Source organism: Bufo gargarizans, chromosome 5, assembly GCF_014858855.1.
Source record: "Bufo gargarizans isolate SCDJY-AF-19 chromosome 5, ASM1485885v1, whole genome shotgun sequence".
NCBI classification, from domain to species: Eukaryota; Metazoa; Chordata; class Amphibia; order Anura; family Bufonidae; genus Bufo; species Bufo gargarizans.
The window spans coordinates 387859171-387877266 of NC_058084.1; positions in this window are offsets into that span (position 1 = coordinate 387859171).

An 18096-nucleotide genomic window follows, 5' to 3' on the forward strand; every position below is an offset into this window, starting at 1 on the left:
TCCACGTTTTGCGGACAAGAATAGGCAGTTATATTAATGGTTGTCTGTGCCGTTCTGCAAATTACGGAACACACACAGACGCCATCCGTGTTTTGCGGATTCGCAATTTGTGGACCGCAAAACACACAACGGTCGTGTGCATGAGGACTAAAGGAGCCAGCGTCCCTGCTCATGTGCTTATGAGTCACTCCCTTGAATCTCAAATTATTATTTTTTTGTATATTTTTATTTTTGCAGAAGATATATCAAAAGACATTTGTATAGAGAATCGGACGTCATTGTAAGAAAAAGTGATCCAACCACCAAAACAGCAACAGAAAGAACGTGAATCCTCCAAGTGAAATCACAATATGACTGTTTTCAAAGTTACATAACTTTTGAAATATGTAGAATTTTTTGTAATTCAAAATCACATGAGAATGAGACTGCATGTACACATGGTATGTCAGGCATCGCCCATAGTTCAGTATTAACCCTGCTTTCACACCTGAGCGTTTCTCAAACGCACGTTTTAAGCGCGTTTTTGTAGCGCGTTTTTATGTGAGTTTTTTGTAATAGTAAACGCGCGTTTGACGCGCGTTTGTGTGATTGACTGCAGTGTCCTATGGCCACAAACGCGCGTCAAAACGCCCCAAAGAAGCTCAAGTACTTGATTATGCGTCGGGCGTTTTACAGCGCGATCGTACGCGCTGTAAAACGCCCAGGTGAGAACCATTCCCATAGGGAAGCATTGGTTTTCATGTGTTGAGCGTTTTACAGCGCGTTTGAACGCGCTGTAAAACGCTCAGGTGTGAACTTAGGGTAAGCCTCATGCACATGACCGTATGTATTTTGCGGTCTGCAAATTGCGGATACGCAAAACACGGATACTGTCCATGTACAGAAGACAAAGGTCACATGGCACTCACCCCAAGAGTTCAAATCTTTCCTTTATCTCATAATGCAGGTACATGGAGACATGGACATATAGGCGACGGCCATGTCGTGCTGGCGTGCAGTTCGTCTGGTCTACAGACACAAACACGTGTGTCACATCCATTATAAGCACTTTATTAAGACGCAATTATAAAACACATGAAAACACGTCCTTTCCTATAATACTCCATGCATCCGCATTTCCGGAGCACGCCCCCTGATCTTCTGGTCTGCGGCTCTGGAAAAACATAGAACATGTCCTATTCTTGTCCGCAATTGTAGACAAGAATAGGCAGTTCTATGGGGGTGTCGGCCGGGTGTATTGCGGATCCACAATACACTACAGACGTGTGAATGGACCCTAAGGGTTAAAAATGTGTGACTTTTTTCAGAAAGACAAATATTTCTGTATACATCTTTTTCTTTTTTCACGTGTCTATTCCATATTTACAGGAACGCCCTTATGTCATTCCTGTCGTACAGACCCAAAGGTCACAGGGCTTTAGTTTTTCTGATGATCTCTGCCTCCTTCTGTAGGCGAGTTCTCTCCAGATTACCACCTCTCGGTGCATTTTACAGATGCATCAGACCGCAAAGACTCCCCTGCATAATGGACACGGGACTGATCCGTTTTGCAGCCCATAGACTTCTATTATGACGGAATATTCCGTGGTAACGGAATCCATAACGCAATTCTGCTTTATCCACCAAACAAAGCATGAACGAATTTCATAACAAGAAATTTGCTCATCTCTAACGACCGGCAATGTACCCCGGAGCCAGTTGTGTCCCTTTGCTAATTTGTTGTCATATTGTCATTTTACCAGGAGGTCAGGCACATTTTTCCTAGGTCTAAAGGAGATAAGGGGTTGTTGATTTGCAACTTTGACTAATAGGGGGTCATTCTCTACTATATGCCAATTTTTTCTGATAGAGGTTCTGACAGCATCAGACATGGGGCTATATTGGAAGGAGAAGGTAAAGCGTCTATTCCGTTTTTTTCTCATTTTTAGGCCTCAATGCACACGACCGTTGTGTGCATCCGTGGCCGTTGTGCCGTTTTCCGTTTTTTTTCGCGGACCCATTGACTTTCAATGGGTCCGTGGAAAAATCTGAAAATGCACCGTTTTGCAGCCGAGGCCGTGATCCGTGTATCCTGCCCGTCCAAAAAATATGACCTGTCCTATTTTTTTGACGGACAACGGTTCACGGACCCATTCAAGTCAATGGGTCCGTGAAAGAACACGGATGCACACAAGATTGGCATCCGTGTCCGTGATCCGTGGCCGTAGGTTGCTTTCATACAGACGGATCCGAAGATCCGTCTGCATAAAAGCTTTTTCAGATCTAAGTTTTCACTTCGTGAAAACTCATATCCGACAGTATATTCTAACACAGAAGCGTTCCCATGGTGATGGGGACGCTTCTAGTTAGAATACACTACAAACTTTGTACAAGACTGCCCCCTGCTGCCTGGCAGCACCCGATCTCTTACAGGGGGATATGATAGCACAATTAACCCCTCAGGTGCGGCACCGGAAGGGGTTAATTGTACTATCATATTCCCCTGTAAGAGATCAGGGCTGCCAGGCAGCAGGGGGCAGACCCCCCCCCTCCCCAGTTTGAATATCGTTGGTGGCACAGTGTGCGCCCCCCATCGGGCCCCCCCTTCCTCCCTCTATTGTTAGAAATCGTTGGTGGCACAGTGTGCGCCCCCCATCGGGCCCCCCCTTCCTCCCTCTATTGTTAGAAATCGTTGGTGGCACAGTGTGCGCCCCCCATCGGGCCCCCCCTTCCTCCCTCTATTGTTAGAAATCGTTGGTGGCACAGTGTGCGCCCATCATCGGCCCCCCTCTCTCTATAGCAGTAACAACATTGGTGGCAGTGTGCGGCCTCCCAACCCCCCCCCCCCGATCATGGGTGGCAGCGTGGTTCCGATCGGAGTCCCAGTTTAATCGCTGGGGCTCCGATCGGTAACCATGGCAACCAGGGCGCTACTGCAGTCCTGGTTGCCATGGTTACTTAGCAATAGTACAATAGTAGAAGATTCATAGTTACCTGCTTGCTGCTGCGATGTCTGTGTCCGGCCGGGAGCTCCACCTACTGGTAAGTGACAGGTCTGTGCGGCGCATTGCTAAAGAACTGTCACTTACCAGTAGGAGGAGCTCCCGCCCTTCTAGGTTTTGCCTCTGGTCTGCCGCCGGTGCACTTGGTTCTGTGGTAGTTCTACCACTATTGTTGCCTAACCTGCTTTTCAGTACTGTCATGTTCTTTTATTACATGTATAATAAAGTACTCTGTTGGTCCCTGGTCCATTTTGCCTGTGTCCTGTTTTCAAGATGTCCCAGAGGTCTGCCCTGGGCCTTCGGAATGTGACAGATATATTGTATGAATGGGTTCTTTATGTTATAGATCTTGTCTTCAAATTCCACCAGGGAACAGGTTAGAGAAATTTGGAGCCCCCGGGGTCCCCATTGCTGTCCCTTCTTACTGGCGGAACCAGGAACCCCCAAAATGCAAGTCATTACAATCGAGAATAAATAAACAATTCTTTAACATATTGTGCAAAATCAGGATCTGTTCCTTGAGTCGGTAATCAGTGTCCCAACACCTGCACACCCGCATCTGATGGGCTGTGGGTGTACAGGCTCTCAACATCAATACTGGCTAGTTGGCATCCCTCCTGCCAATGAAAGAATGACAAAATCTCTAAAAACTGAGAGGTGTCCCACAAATAAGACACCACTCCCTCAAGTAAAGGTCTCAATACTCAGTCTAAATAGCAGGGGAGGACCTCATTTACTGAGCCCCTCCCCGACACTATTGGATGACCTGGGAGGCATTCTCTGAACAAAACCAAGGGAATTAGCTACAGTAGGACCAATCATCTACATTGGAATAGGGATACTGTCTGTGCTGTATCTGCATTTTTTGCAGACCCATTGACTTCAATGGGTCCGTGGTCCAGATTTTGTTGGCAAGGATAGGACATGTTCTATCTTTTTATGGAATGGACATATGGATGCACAAAGCACACAGATGTTCCGTGTCCTTTCGGCATCCATATGTCCGTTCAGCAAACAATAAAATATGTCTGCAGTAACTGGTCTCTGCAGTGCACTGCTTAAACCAGTCATTGCCTGCAGTGGTCACGTATTTTCGATATGACATCATTGTTATAGCGGGGAAAACAGCAAGAAAAATGGACCAGCAAGCTAAGAGGTAAGTAATTTATACCTTATTTCCGGTCACTCCCCTCTTGAAACCTTTTTAAGTCACTGTGATTTAAAGGAGTTTAGAAGAACTGAAATATTGGTATATCTTTATTATAGACCATCTATATTTGATTGGTAGGGATTTGAATGCTGGCACCTTCTGCCAATCAGCAGTGGTCTGCAGGGCTCCAGTGAGTGCCACGTGCCCTTCAATGTTTGACAAGGCATAGTGCCCTACATATACTTGTAGCTGTGCCTAGTACTGCAGCTCAGCTCCATTTAAGTGAACGGGACTGAATTACGTTACCAATCTCATCAGGGCCGGTGCAAGGATTTTTGGTAACACAAGCAAAGCTACATTTTGGCCCCCCCCCCCCCCCACCTTGCAGCTCACCTGGCCCTGGCTTTTCCTCTGTGTGGTCCTAGTATCTTCTCTCTGCTGTTATGCTGAGCGCTCCGGGTCCCCTGCTGGCCTCGGAGCGCTCACAGCGTATGCCCCCAGGCAGCACTCCAGCGTCTCGGCGTGTGCGTCCTCGCTCTCTAAGGCGCGCGCGCGCCGGGACTCTTAGATTCAAAGGGCCAGTGCACCAGTGATTGGTGTCTGGTCCAAAGGGGTTATTAAGGGTTAAGGTTTGTGAGAGGCAGTGTTGACTTAATTAGGCTGCACCTGTGCACTGCCCATTTATACCTTCTCCTCCCACAGCTTTCTGCCGGATCTTTGTGCCTTGTGCCTCAGAGAAAGCGTTCCTTACTGTGTTTGTTTGCCTTGCCTGTTGCCGAACCCGTTGCTACCGTCTACTCGCCTTGAACCTTGCCACCTGCCCTGACCTCTGCTACGTCCGACTACGCTCTTGCCTTCTCCCTGTGTCCCACGCCTTATCAGCTGCCAGAGAGGTCGAGTTGTTACTAGGGGGCACGACCTGGTAGTTACTGCCGCAGCAAATCCATCCCGCCTTGCGGCGGGCTCTGGTGAAGACCAGTAACTGCTTAGAATCGGTCCTTTAGTACAACCCGCGCCATCGCCTCTCTGGTCCAGAGGATCCACTACCTGTCCTGCCGGTACGTGACAGTAAGATCTGGCATGGATCCCGCTGATGTTCCCCTGCCAAGTCTAGCAGACCTCACCACCATTGTGGCCCAGCAGGGTCAACAGCTGGCCCAGTTGACCGCTATGTTGCAGCAGCTCCTGCCTTCTCAGCAACAGCCAGCTCCTCCGTCTTCTCCTGCTGCATCACCTCCGCCTGCAGTTGCCACCGGTTCCAGAATCCGTTTGTCCCTACCAGACAAATATGACGGAGATCCTAAGCAGTGCCGTGGGTTCTTGTCGCAGTGCTCTCTCCACCTCGAGCTTCTGTCCGACCAGTTTCCTTCTGAGCGAGCCAAGGTAGCCTTTATTCTCAGTTTACTGTCCGGGAAGGCCCTGGCCTGGGCTACACCACTATGGGACCGCGCAGATCCTGCCACCGCTTCCGTCCAGAGCTTCTGCCTAGAGTTCCGGAATGTTTTTGAGGAGCCTGCCCGGGTTACCTCCGCAGAGACTGCCTTACTAAATTTGACCCAAGGAGGTTCTTCCGTGGGTGACTATGCCATTCAGTTCCGCACCCTGGCCTCTGAGCTGAACTGGAACAATGAAGCCCTTTGCGCCACCTTCAAGAAGGGACTTAACAGTGAAGTAAAGGACGTTCTGGCTGCACGTGAGCTTCCTTCCACTCTTAGTGACCTCATCTTGCTAACCACTAGGATAGACAAACGTTTCGCCAAAAGACAAGAGGAACTCCTCCTTGAAAAGGAAAAAGCTCGTCCTAGACGCTTTCCTCGTCTGGCTCCCGTTTTTCTGCGTCCACCTCAACCCGCTACTGGGTTTTCCGCCGTGGAAGCCATGCAGGTGGATCGGTCACGCCTGACTCCGCAAGAACGAAGCCGCCGCAGAAACGAGAACCTGTGTCTGTACTGTGCCAGTACCGAGCACTTCCTTGGAGATTGTCCTCTCCGTCCACCGCGTTCGGGAAACGCTCGCACCTAGTAAACGTGGGAGAGGCGTTGCTAGGTGTGGATTCTTCCTCTCCACGTCTCATCATACCCGTGCAGTTGATCATCTCTTCCAAGTCCTTCTTTATCTGCAGCCGCCTTCTTGGATTCCGGTTCAGCTGGCAACTTCATTCACGCCTCCTTGGTTGACAAGTACCATATTTCAGTAATCCGTCTACCCAAGCCGTTTTTCATCTCTACTGTTAACAGTGAGAGACTCTCTGCCACCATGCAGTTCCGTACCCAGCCTCTGCAGATGGACATCGGAGTATTTCATACCGAGACTTTAGAGTTCTTTGTCCTTCCCTTCTGTTCCTCCGATCTCCTCCTGGGTCTGCCGTGGCTTCAACGTCATAGTCCTGTCCTGAATTGGTCCACCGGTGAGATTCTGTGTTGGGGTTCCTCCTGTTCGGACCGCTGTCTCAAGCCTGCTCTGGTCAAACAGAACCCGCAAGTTTCTCCGCCTTCTGGGCTGCCCAAGCCATACCATTCCTTCGCGGATGTCTTCTGCAAGAAACAAGCTGAGGTCCTTCCTCCTCACCGATCCTATGATTGCCCAATCGACCTGATACCCGGTTCTACTCCACCTCGGGGCAGAATTTATCCTCTCTCACCTCCTGAGACTCTTGCCATGTCCGACTATATACGTGAGAACCTACAGAGAGGATTCATAAGAAAATCTTCTTCTCCTGCTGAGGCCGGTTTTTTCTTTGTGACAAAAAAAGACGGCTCCCTCCGCCCCTGCATTGACTACAGAGGTCTTAATAAAATTACCATCAAGAACCGTTACCCTCTGCCTCTAATCTCTGAGCTATTTGATCATCTCCGAGGGGCTAAGATCTTCACTAAATTGGACCTTCGAGGGGCCTATAATCTGATTCGTATCCGTGAGGGAGACGAATGGAAGACCGCCTTTAACACAAGGGACGGACATTTTTAGTATTTGATGATGCCCTTTGGCCTCTGCAACGCACCTGCTGTCTTCCAGGAATTCGTCAACTATATTTTCAGGGACTTACTTTACACCTGCGTGGTCGTATACCTGGATGATATCCTCATCTTTTCCTCCAATTTGGATCAACACCGGGTCCATGTGCAACAAGTTCTTACTCGTCTTAGGAGAAATCGCCTGTACGCTAAACTTGAAAAATGTATTTTTGAACGGACCTCCCTGCCTTTCCTGGGATACATTATCTCAGCCCAAGGACTTCAAATGGACTCAGCCAAGCTCTCGGCGGTTCTGGATTGGCCACGCCCCTCTGGTCTCCGAGCCATACAAAGATTTCTGGGCTTTGCGAATTACTACAGGCAATTCATCCCTCACTATTCCACTCTGGTAGCTCCTATCGTGGCCCTCACTAGAAAAGGAGCTAACCCCAAATCCTGGCCTTCCCAAGCCGAGGAAGCCTTCCAGTCCCTGAAATCCGCCTTTGCCTCTGCACCCGTTCTCTCTAGACCTGATTCCACCAAGCCTTTCTCTCTTGAAGTGGATGCCTCCTCGGTGGGAGCCGGAGCTGTCCTCACCCAGAAGTCTTCCCGGGGCAAGACTTCAACTTGTGGCTTCTTTTCAAAAACATTCTCTTCCGCAGAGAGAAATTACTCCATTGGGGACAGGGAACTGCTGGCTATTAAATTGGCACTGGAGGAATGGAGACATTTACTCGAGGGCGCCACACATCCTGTGTACATCTTCACGGACCACAAGAACCTGGCTTATCTCCAGTCTGCTCAGAGATTAAATCCCCGTCAGGCTCGTTGGTCTCTGTTCTTCGCCCGCTTTAATTTTGAGATCCATTTCCATCCGGCTTGTAAGAACATTAGGGCAGATGCTCTGTCTCGCTCCTCTGATGTGGTGGGCGACGAGTTAACACCTCGATATATTATCCCTCCAGAACGCCTTATTACAGTCGCTCCCGTGGACCTGCGCCTTCTTCCTCCTGGCAAATCCTACGTAACTCCACGTCAGCGGCTGTGAATTCTCAAGTGGGGCCACGCCTCCCCTTTTGCCGGTCATCCAGGTGTGCTAAAGTCTCTCCAACTAATCTCCCAAAGGTACTGGTGGCCTTCTCTAGAGAAAGATGTCTCGGACTTCGTCCAGGCCTGTATGATTTGCGCCCGGGATAAATCGCCTCGCCAGAAACCAACGGGTCTCCTCTTGCCTCTACCTGTTCCTGAAGTTCCCTGGTCTCACATCACCATGGACTTTATTACTGATCTTCCCTCCTCCCATGGCAAGTCCGTTAATTTGGGTCGTGGTGGATCGCTTCTCCAAGATGGCTCACTTTGTACCCCTGCCCGGGCTACCCTCTGCACCCATGTTGGCCAAACAATTTTTCCAACACATCTTCCGTCTCCATGGCCTTCCCAAACATATTGTCTCGGATCGTGGGGTACAATTCGTCTCCAAATTCTGGAGGGCTCTATGTGCTCAGCTCAGGATCAAATTGGACTTTTCTTCTTCGTACCATCCTCAGTCTAACGGCCAAGTAGAACGGGTGAACCAAATTTTGGGTGACTATCTGCGTCACTTTGTATCCTCACGCCATGACGACTGGGCTGATCTACTTCCCTGGGTGGAGTTCTCCTACAACTACAAACAATCCTCTGCCTCTAACAAGTCTCCTTTCTTTGTAGTTTTTGGCCGTCATCCTCTTCCACCTCTGCCGCAGTCTCCCACTCCTTCTTCTGTACCTGCCGTTGACAGTCTTGTACAGGATTTTTTCCTCCATCTGGCGTGAAACCCACGCTGCTCTCCTCAAGGCTTCCGCCCGTATGAAGGTTAAAGCTGACAAGAGACGCAGATCTCCTCCGGAATTTCGCCCGGGTGACAAGGTGTGGCTCTCCTCTAGATACATCCGATTTAGGGTCCCAAGTTACAAGTTGGGCCCTCATTTCTTGGGACCCTATAAAATCAAGAGTCGTATCAATCAAGTTTCTTATCAGCTCCATCTTTCTCCCTCCCTCCGAATCCATAACTCCTTCCATGTCTCCCTTCTTAAACCTGCTGTCTTTAACCGTTTTTCTCCCAAGCTTGTTTCTCCCACCCCTGTCGCCGGTACCTCCGATATATTCTCTGTCAAGGAGATCTTGGCGACCAAGATCTCCCGGGGGAAAAGATTTTTTTTGGTCGACTGGGAGGGCTGCCAGGGGAGCCGGGAGGAGAACATCCTGGATCGCAGTCTCATCCGCAAGTTCTTCGGTACCAAAAAGAGAGACCAAAGGGGGGGGGGGTACTGTTACGCTGAGCGCTCCGGGTCCCCTGCTGGCCTCGGAGCGCTCACAGCGTATGCCCCCAGGCAGCACTCCAGCGTTTCGGCGTGTGCATCCTCGCTCTCTAGGGCGCGCGCGCGCCGGGACTCTTAGATTCAAAGGGCCAGTGCACCAGTGATTGGTGTCTGGTCCAAAGGGGTTATTAAGGGTTAAGGTTTGTGAGAGGCAGTGCTGACTTAATTAGGCTGCACCTGTGCACTGCCCATTTATATCTTCTCCTCCCACAGCTTTCTGCCGGATCTTTGTGCCTTGTGCCTCAGAGAAAGCGTTCCTTACTGTGTTTGTTTGCCTTGCCTGTTGCCGAACCCGTTGCTACCGTCTACTCGCCTTGAACCTTGCCGCCTGCCCTGACCTCTGCTACGTCCGACTACGCTCTTGCCTTCTCCCTGTGTCCCACGCCTTATCAGCTGCCAGAGAGGTCGAGTTGTTACTAGGGGACACGACCTGGTAGTTACTGCCGCAGCAAATCCATCCCGCCTTGCGGCGGGCTCTGGTGAAGACCAGTAACTGCTTAGAACCGGTCCTTTAGTACAACCCGCGCCATCGCCTCTCTGGTCCAGAGGATCCACTACCTGTCCTGCTGGTACGTGACATCTGCTTTAGACAATGGCTGGTTTGAAGACCGTATTTTTCGCCCTCTAAGATGCACCTAGGTTTTAGAGGAGGATAATAAGAAAAAAATATTTTCCATTACACCTCTGGTCAGACCAGCAATCAGACCTCCAATGTTAATCAGACCTCAGATCAGACCCCCAATGCCTCAGATCAGACCCCCATGTCAGCTATCACCCCCCATCCATCAAGCCCCCATGTCAGCCATCATGCCCCCATGTCAGCCATTAGCCCCCATCCATCAACCCATGTAAGCCATCATGCCTCCATGTCAGCGATCAGCCTCCCATGTCACATTTCTCCCCCTCCATGTCACATCACCCCTTCGTATCACATCATTACCCCCTATTGTGTCACATTTCAGTCCCCCCCATGGCACGTTAGGCAGGGTGTGATAGTTCAAGTAGGGATATATCTCCCACTACCCAGCCAAAAGCCCCTATTGCACAAGATTACAAAGTGATACGTGGACTTGGAGATCCAGGGGGTAAAATATCGTTGCATCTAAAACCTCTGGAACTACCATACCCTACAGTGTCTGATCCAGTAATCGAGCGAAAAAGACAAGGTGTCACCCACAAAGACGCCTTTCCCTCCAACGCTAAAACTCAGAGCCACCACATTTAAAGAAAATCTTCAAAACCACTATTTTAAGTACTAATTCAGTTATGCAGTCAATTTGTGGGGCCTACATAGTAGAAATCACCCATAAATGACTCAATTTTAGAATTGACTCCCCTCAAATTATTCAAAACTGATTTTGCAAACTTTGGTTTCACTTTAGATGTTACATAAGAATTTAAGAAATATGGAGGTGAAATTTCATTTTTTGTTGCAGATTTTCCATTTTCATATTTTTTTTTTTCCTGTAACACAGAAAGGGCTAACAGCAAAAGACAACTCTATATTTATTACCCTGATTCTGCAGTTTGCAGAAACACCCCATATGTGGTCCTAAACTGCTGTATGGGCACACGGCAGGGCTCAGAAGGGAATGGAGCCATATGAACAGCAGATTTCACTGGGATAATTTTAAGTTGCCATGTCGCATTTGAAGACCCCCTGATGCACCTCTACAGTAGAAACTCTGAAAAAGTAACCCCATTTTAGAAACAACAGGATAAGGTGACAGTTTTATGGATACTATTTTGGGTACATATGATATTTGATCACTCGATATTATGCTTTTCGTGAGGCAAGGTAACCAGAAATGGTAATTATATTTTGCCTGAGTTCTCCTGACAGCATAGATGATGTGTTCTTTTTATATAGAGTAAAGAGCAGGTTGATATGGATGCAATAATACCAAATATGTGTATTTTTATTTTTGGGTTTCAGTTTTACACAAAAAAGCATTTTTTAAAACAGAAATCATGTGTTTGTGTCTTCATTTTCTGAAAGTTACATTTCTTTTATTTTTCTGCCGATCATCTTGTGTAGGGGCTCGTTTTTTGCATGAAGAGCTGAAATTCTTATTGGTACCATTTTTGGGTATATATGATTTTTTGATCATTCAATATTACACTTTTTGGGGGCAAGATGATGAAAAAATGGCTATATTGGCACAGATTATTTAGTTTTTTTTAACAGCGTTCACCTGAGTGGGTAGATCATGTTATATTTTTATAGAGCAGGTCATTTTCAATGCAGCAATACCTAATATGTCATTTTTTTTCAGTTTTATATAATAAAACTTTTTTGGGGCAAGGTGACAAAATAATGCCACACAGTTTTATTTATTCACCTGACGGGGTAGATCATGTGACATTTTTATACAGCCTGTTGTTACGGACGCAGAAATACCTAATATGTAATTTTTTTATTTTTGTTAAGTGTACACGGTAAAAACATGAGTTGCCATTTTCTGAAAGCCATATTTTTTTTATTTTTATGGCAATTGTCTTATGTGGGGGCTCATTTTTTGCAGATGTGGTGATGGTTTCATTGGTACCATGTTGGGGGGCATACAACTTTTTGATCACTTGGTATTACACTTTTTGTGAGGCAAGATGACAAAAATGGCTGTTTTAGAACTTTTTTTTAGTTTTTTTTTTAATGGCGTTCATCTAACGGGGTAGATCAGGGGTAGGCAACCTCCGGCACTCCAGCTGTTGTGAAACTACAACTCCCAGCATGCATACTTGCTCTGCTCTTCTCAGAACTCTCACAGAAATGAATGGAGCATGCTGGGAATTGTAGTTTCACAACAGCTGGAGTGCCGAAGGTTGCTGATCCCAGGGGTAGATCATGTGACATTTTTATAGAGCCAGTTGTTATGGATGTGGCGAAACCTAATATGTCTTTTTATTTTTTATTGTACATGATTTTAAAAGGTGAAAGGGCATTTTTTTACTTGAAATTTAATATTTATTAAAAACTTTTTTATTATTTTATTTTTAATTTTTATTTTTTATTTGGCCTAAAATGTGATATTTTGTGCTGCATTTACATCGCAAGTCTAGATACTGTAACAATACCCAGATAGTGGTGAAGCTATGAGCAGGGGGTAAATCTATAACAAAGTCCATAATTCAGCACAGGGATCTTAAGACATAAGTAGAGGTTATATAGGTCCAAGAAGTGACAGCTGGGGAGGACCTAAACTGAGCACATGGGGCTCAGGCAGAAGCGAACTCTTTCACATCTTGTCCGCAATTGGGTCACCAGTAAAAGCAGGAAAGAAGTTCTGCTATGGATTTGATTCCAGGAAGTAGTGGAGAGTGAGCCCAACATAAAAAACTTAATTGTGAAATTTCTTGGGGAGTTCATCCATGTGGGGGATCACTTGGGCATCTATTAATCACTGCTAGGATGCCACTTGGCTCACTTGATGTAAGTGTCTCTTCTGAGGTAACTGAAGGATTAAAGATCTGGAAAGGATCAGTTCTGCTTTTTTTTTTTATGCTTGACTGTAGGAAAGCATGAAATCTAAATTAGAATAGCGCCCAACATACTTGGCGAGGGCTCAACCTTTTGGCTGATTGCAGAAATTCAGGCATATATTGTTATATTGTATATATTGTTATGGAGAACATAGCTTCCTCCAGAAGAAAATGCCATTCCACAAAGGAGAGTTTAAAAGCAACGATTTCACAGTCACTAGTGGAATTAATTTTTTCTGCAGTAGTGCATTTTTGGGGGGAAGTCCCATGGATATGTAGTGTCCCACTAGGTAGGAGTGGGCACTACACAAGGGTCAATTGGGTCACGTGTTACTCCTACTCCTAAAGGACAGTGCCATTATATTTAACTATGCATTTTAATGTATTTTCTATGTGTTTTGATATGTATTGTTCCCCTGTGACATGTACAGCAGGCCTATTGGTATGTAGTGTCCCACTAGGTAGGAGTGGGCACTACACAAAGGTCAATTGGGTCACGTGTTACTCCTAAGGGACAGTGGCATTATATTTATCTATGCCTTTTAATGAATTGTTCCCCTGTGACATGTATAACAGGCCTATTGGGGTGTAGTGTAGCATCCTAGACACTAGAGGGAGATAGGGAGCCCTAGTATAAATGTCCAGACCCAGGCAGGGAGGAATGAGTCTGTAGTCAGGAGTCTGTGGAGACAAAAGTGAGAGGGCACCAGCCAGAGATATGCTGAGGGCCTCCTCCTGACATTCAGCTAGATAGTCCAGGCTTCTAGTTGCCAACAGGAGGCTAGTGGAAGGATCCTAGCCTGCCTGTAGTTAATGAGCCTATGTTAGCTCAGAAGAATCAACCCCAGTAGAAGAGATGTGCCTCCTGGGAGAAACCTGCAGTACCCTCAAGCCAAGCAGCGCCAGTGTATCCAGCTAGACGCAAGTAAGCTGAAGGGCAGAAGGATTACAAATATAGTGCAAGGATAAATACGGGAGGAAGATTATTTGCCAAGGATAAAAGCCAGCATTTAGGTGTCCGGGCCTTGGAATAGAAACCAGACAGGAGTTCTAAGGAACAGTGTACTCTATATTTGAGGAGAAGGTACAGCCTGGTCTGAGTGTGTGTATTATTATTGCCCTCCGAGTATCTTGCAAGATTATACCTGCCAGTATTGAAATTAAGCCTGCTTGTGAAGCCTTTGATGCAAGGGACTGTATTTACCATCTTATTGTATAAAGTTGGACTGTTCTAAGTAAAGCAAAGTTTGGTTCACCGCAACTTGTGTTCCTCACTTATTACTGCTAGAAACCGGTGTGCCACCGTTACAGGCACTGGCGTCACGATCCTTAAAGGGACCTTGCCCCAGGCACTCAAAACACCTGCAACATCCAGGGCACTTCATCCACCATCAGGCCTTGTCCCTACATACAGAGTGTGCCCCAGAGGAACTTTGTGTCAGCCTCTCCTTCACTGCCGCATGCCTGCCCAGGGTTCTCCTACAAACAGTGAGTAACCCTCGATTGCCCATAACCGTGACCTCACTTCGCAATACCCTACAGGTCTGGCATGCTGCATAAATTGGCGTCACGAACAGGATGCGATCATTCCTGCGCCATTGCAGGACTATAAACTGTGTACCATTATTTGCCCTTAAAGTGACAAGCTCTAATTGTTTATTTGAAAATTGCTGGGCCAAAGAACTGTAATAATTAGCGGTGTGAAAACTGTATATTGCATTGACTGTTTTGCCGTTGATTTAGCCACCACTTGCTGTCAGTGAATAGACAGCGTTTTCTGCTTAAAGATGGCCGCCTGAAGAAACTGACTGGATTTATTATTGTTGCGTCATCTTCATACTTTGCTGGCGGGAAAAATTGGCGCCTTCTGCTGAAAAAGTGCGGTAAAGGCTATATGTCCGCGCCACCGCCCTGTCTGGAAATTTGCATGTCTGCTATGTTGGACTCCGCCTCCCCCATATTGGAGTACCCGGGGGGCGGCCTCCCGGAGCAGTGGGAGGTCGCAGGCGAAATATTGGGTGTCGTCCTTTCGCTCTCCAGAGAAGGATCGAGCATGTTGGCGAGTGAGGACTGCTTTGAATTATTGTCAGCACCTACCGGATTTGAAATGGACTCTGCTACTAAGGAGCGAGAAGACGCTCCACCGGCCTACTCTCCGGGATCGGAGAGACCCACCTGCCTGACACCAAGGACACAGTCTGAGTCCTACTTCGGCTCATGGAAGGACATTATCCGGCCCTCCATGCAATGGTCGGCATTGATGGCAGAAGTGCGGGAGGCCGCAATAAAAAGAACTACCAAAACCAAAATCTACTTTGAAGAATTGGCAAAGACTGTGCATGAGTGCCACACCGACAACCAGCCCTGCCTGGAAAGGAGAATGGGGTGTCACTACCAGAGCTTTGAGATGTTCTCACAGCTCTGTTTCCACACCCCTGTGATGATGTCACTACTAGAGCTTGGAGGAGTTCTCTTCCCTGTTTCTCCGCCTCGGTGATGAGGTCTTTACTTTCGGTTTCCTTCCTCCCAGCTGTCCCTCCTGTGTTTGATTTCGCTGCCTTTAAATCACCCCTCCTCCTTTGTAGAGGTGCGGATTATACTCTTCATTTTGAGCTGTATCTCTCGCTTAGGGAGAGCTTTTAGGGTCTGGCAGGGGTCACCCTTTATCCTCCCTAGTTTGGGTCCGGTCAGTTGCTATTCTCTGTGTATGCTCTTGTTGCTCACTTACAGCCGTGACATTATAATCCGCCAAACCGTCCTTTTTTGACATGGATCCGCTTTCTGGCCTGGTTGACCGCATGCAGGGTCTTTCTTTGGAGGTAGCGGATCTCCGTCAATCTATGACTCAGCTTCAAGCATTGGGCTCTGCTCCGGCCCATGGAGTCTGTTGCGAGCCAAAGGTCTCACTTCCGGAGACGTTCTCCGGGGGCAGTGAGAATTTTGTTCGTTTCAGAGAGGCATGCAAACTCCATTTTTGCTTGTGTCCCCATTCCTCTGGTAATGAGGAACAGAGGGTGAGGATTGTCATCTCCCTGCTCAGGGGTAATGCTCAGACTTGGGCTTTTTCGTTGCCATCGGGGGATCCCTCCCTTCGATCCGTAGAAAGATTATTTTTGGCCCTGGGGCAGATATATGATGACCCGGATCGTGTTGCCCTGGCTGAATCTAACTTACTTTTTTATGCCAGAACAAACTGTCTGTGCAGCTTTATTGTTCTGAATTTCGGAGATGGGCAGCTGATACAGGTTGGAATGATGCTGCACTCCGGAGTCAGTTCTCTCATGGTCTCTCGGAGAGATTGAAGGATGCGTTTGCTTTCCATGAGAGACCAACGTCCTTAGAGTCTGCCATGTCATTGGCGGTACGCCTTGACAGGCGTCTAAGAGAAAGAAACGAGACCTCTCTGTCCAGTCATTTTCAGTCTAGCGGCAGTGGTGCGGACTCATTCAGTGTGCAGGGGCCTCATCCTCTCTCGGTTCCCTCTGTGGAGGAGCCCATGCAGCTAGGTCGACTTGCCCCGGATAAAGGAGGATTTAGCCCTCAGAGAATGGTGTGTTTTTGTTGTGGGGGCATAGGTCATTTGGCTAATGTTTGTCCGTCTAGGAGATTCTTGAACTGTACTAAGAGTTATAATAAGAGAAAGACCTCAAAAGGTAAATCATCAAACTCTGCTTCATCTGCTACTTTGGGCAAAGTTGATGTAGGAATTGATGCTTTTCCTCTGACCTGCAGTTCCCGTTTTCTCCTTTCTGCCAGGGTGGCGCTAGGGAGCAAAGTCATTTCTTGTGAAATTTTTGTCGATAGTGGAGCGGCCGTCAATCTTATTGATACTCAATTTGTAGCCATGCATGGTTTTCAGGTTTGCACATTAGAAAAGGATATACCTGTTTTTGCTATTGACTCTGCTCCACTCTCACAGAGATCCTTGAAGGGCATTGTTCACAATATCCGGTTAGCGATAGGTGATACTCATGTGGAGGATATATCTTGTTTTGTCCTTAACGGATTGCCTTCTCCTCTAGTTTTGGGGTTACCCTGGCTTATTAGACATAACCCCACTATTGATTGGCAAGGAAGGCAAATAAATGAGTGGAGTGAGTTTTGTAGAGAGAATTGTCTCACGGCAATTTTTGCAGAGGTGTCTACTAAAACGGTGCCATAATTTCTCTCTGATTTCTCGGACGTGTTTTCCGAGAGCGGTGTTCAGGAGCTACCTCCTCACCGGGAGTTTGACTGTCCCATTAACCTCATTCCCGGCGCCAAACTGCCAAAAGCACGCCTCTACAACCTCTCACAACCGGAAAGAATCGCAATGCGAACTTATATTTCTGAAAGTCTTGATAAGGGGCATATTCGTCCCTCAAAATCTCCTGTTGCCGCTGGTTTTTTTTTTGTTAAAAAGAAAGATGGCTCTCTGAGACCTTGCCTAGATTTTAGGGAGCTGAACCGTATCACGATTCGCGATCCCTATCCTCTTCCTCTGATCCCGGACCTCTTCAACCAAATTGTTGGGGCCAAGGTTTTTTCCAAATTGGATTTGAGAGGCGCGTACAACCTGGTCAGGGTCAGAGAGGGGGATGAATGGAAAACGGCCTTTAATACCCCTGGCATTTTGAGAATCTCGTTATGCCTTTCGGCCTGATGAATGCTCCGGCCGTCTTTCAGCATTTTGTTAACAGTATTTTCTACCATTTAATGGGGAAATTTGTATTGGTGTATCTTGATGATATTTAGATTTTTTCCCCTGATGTTCAGACCCATCAGGATCATCTTTGTCAGGTTTTGCGGATTCTGCGGGAGAATAAATTGTACGCCAAGCTGGAGAAATGTGTTTTTATGGTATCGGAGATTCAATTTCTGGGTTTTTTCCTCTCTGCTTCTGGTTTTCGCATGGATCCGGAGAAGGTCCGTGCTGTGCTGGAGTGGGAGCTTCCTGAGAATCAGAAGGCATTGATGCGCTTTCTGGGTTTTGCAAACTATTACAGAAAGTTCATTTTGAATTATTCCTCTGTTGTCAAACCCCTCACAGACATGACAAAACGGGGGACGGATTTTTCCTCTTGGTCGGAGGAGGCGCTTGCAGCTTTTTCTAAGGTTAAAAAGAGTTTTGCGTCTGCTCCCGTCTTGGTGCATCCCGATGGTTCCTTACCTTTTATTGTTGAGGTGGATGCTTC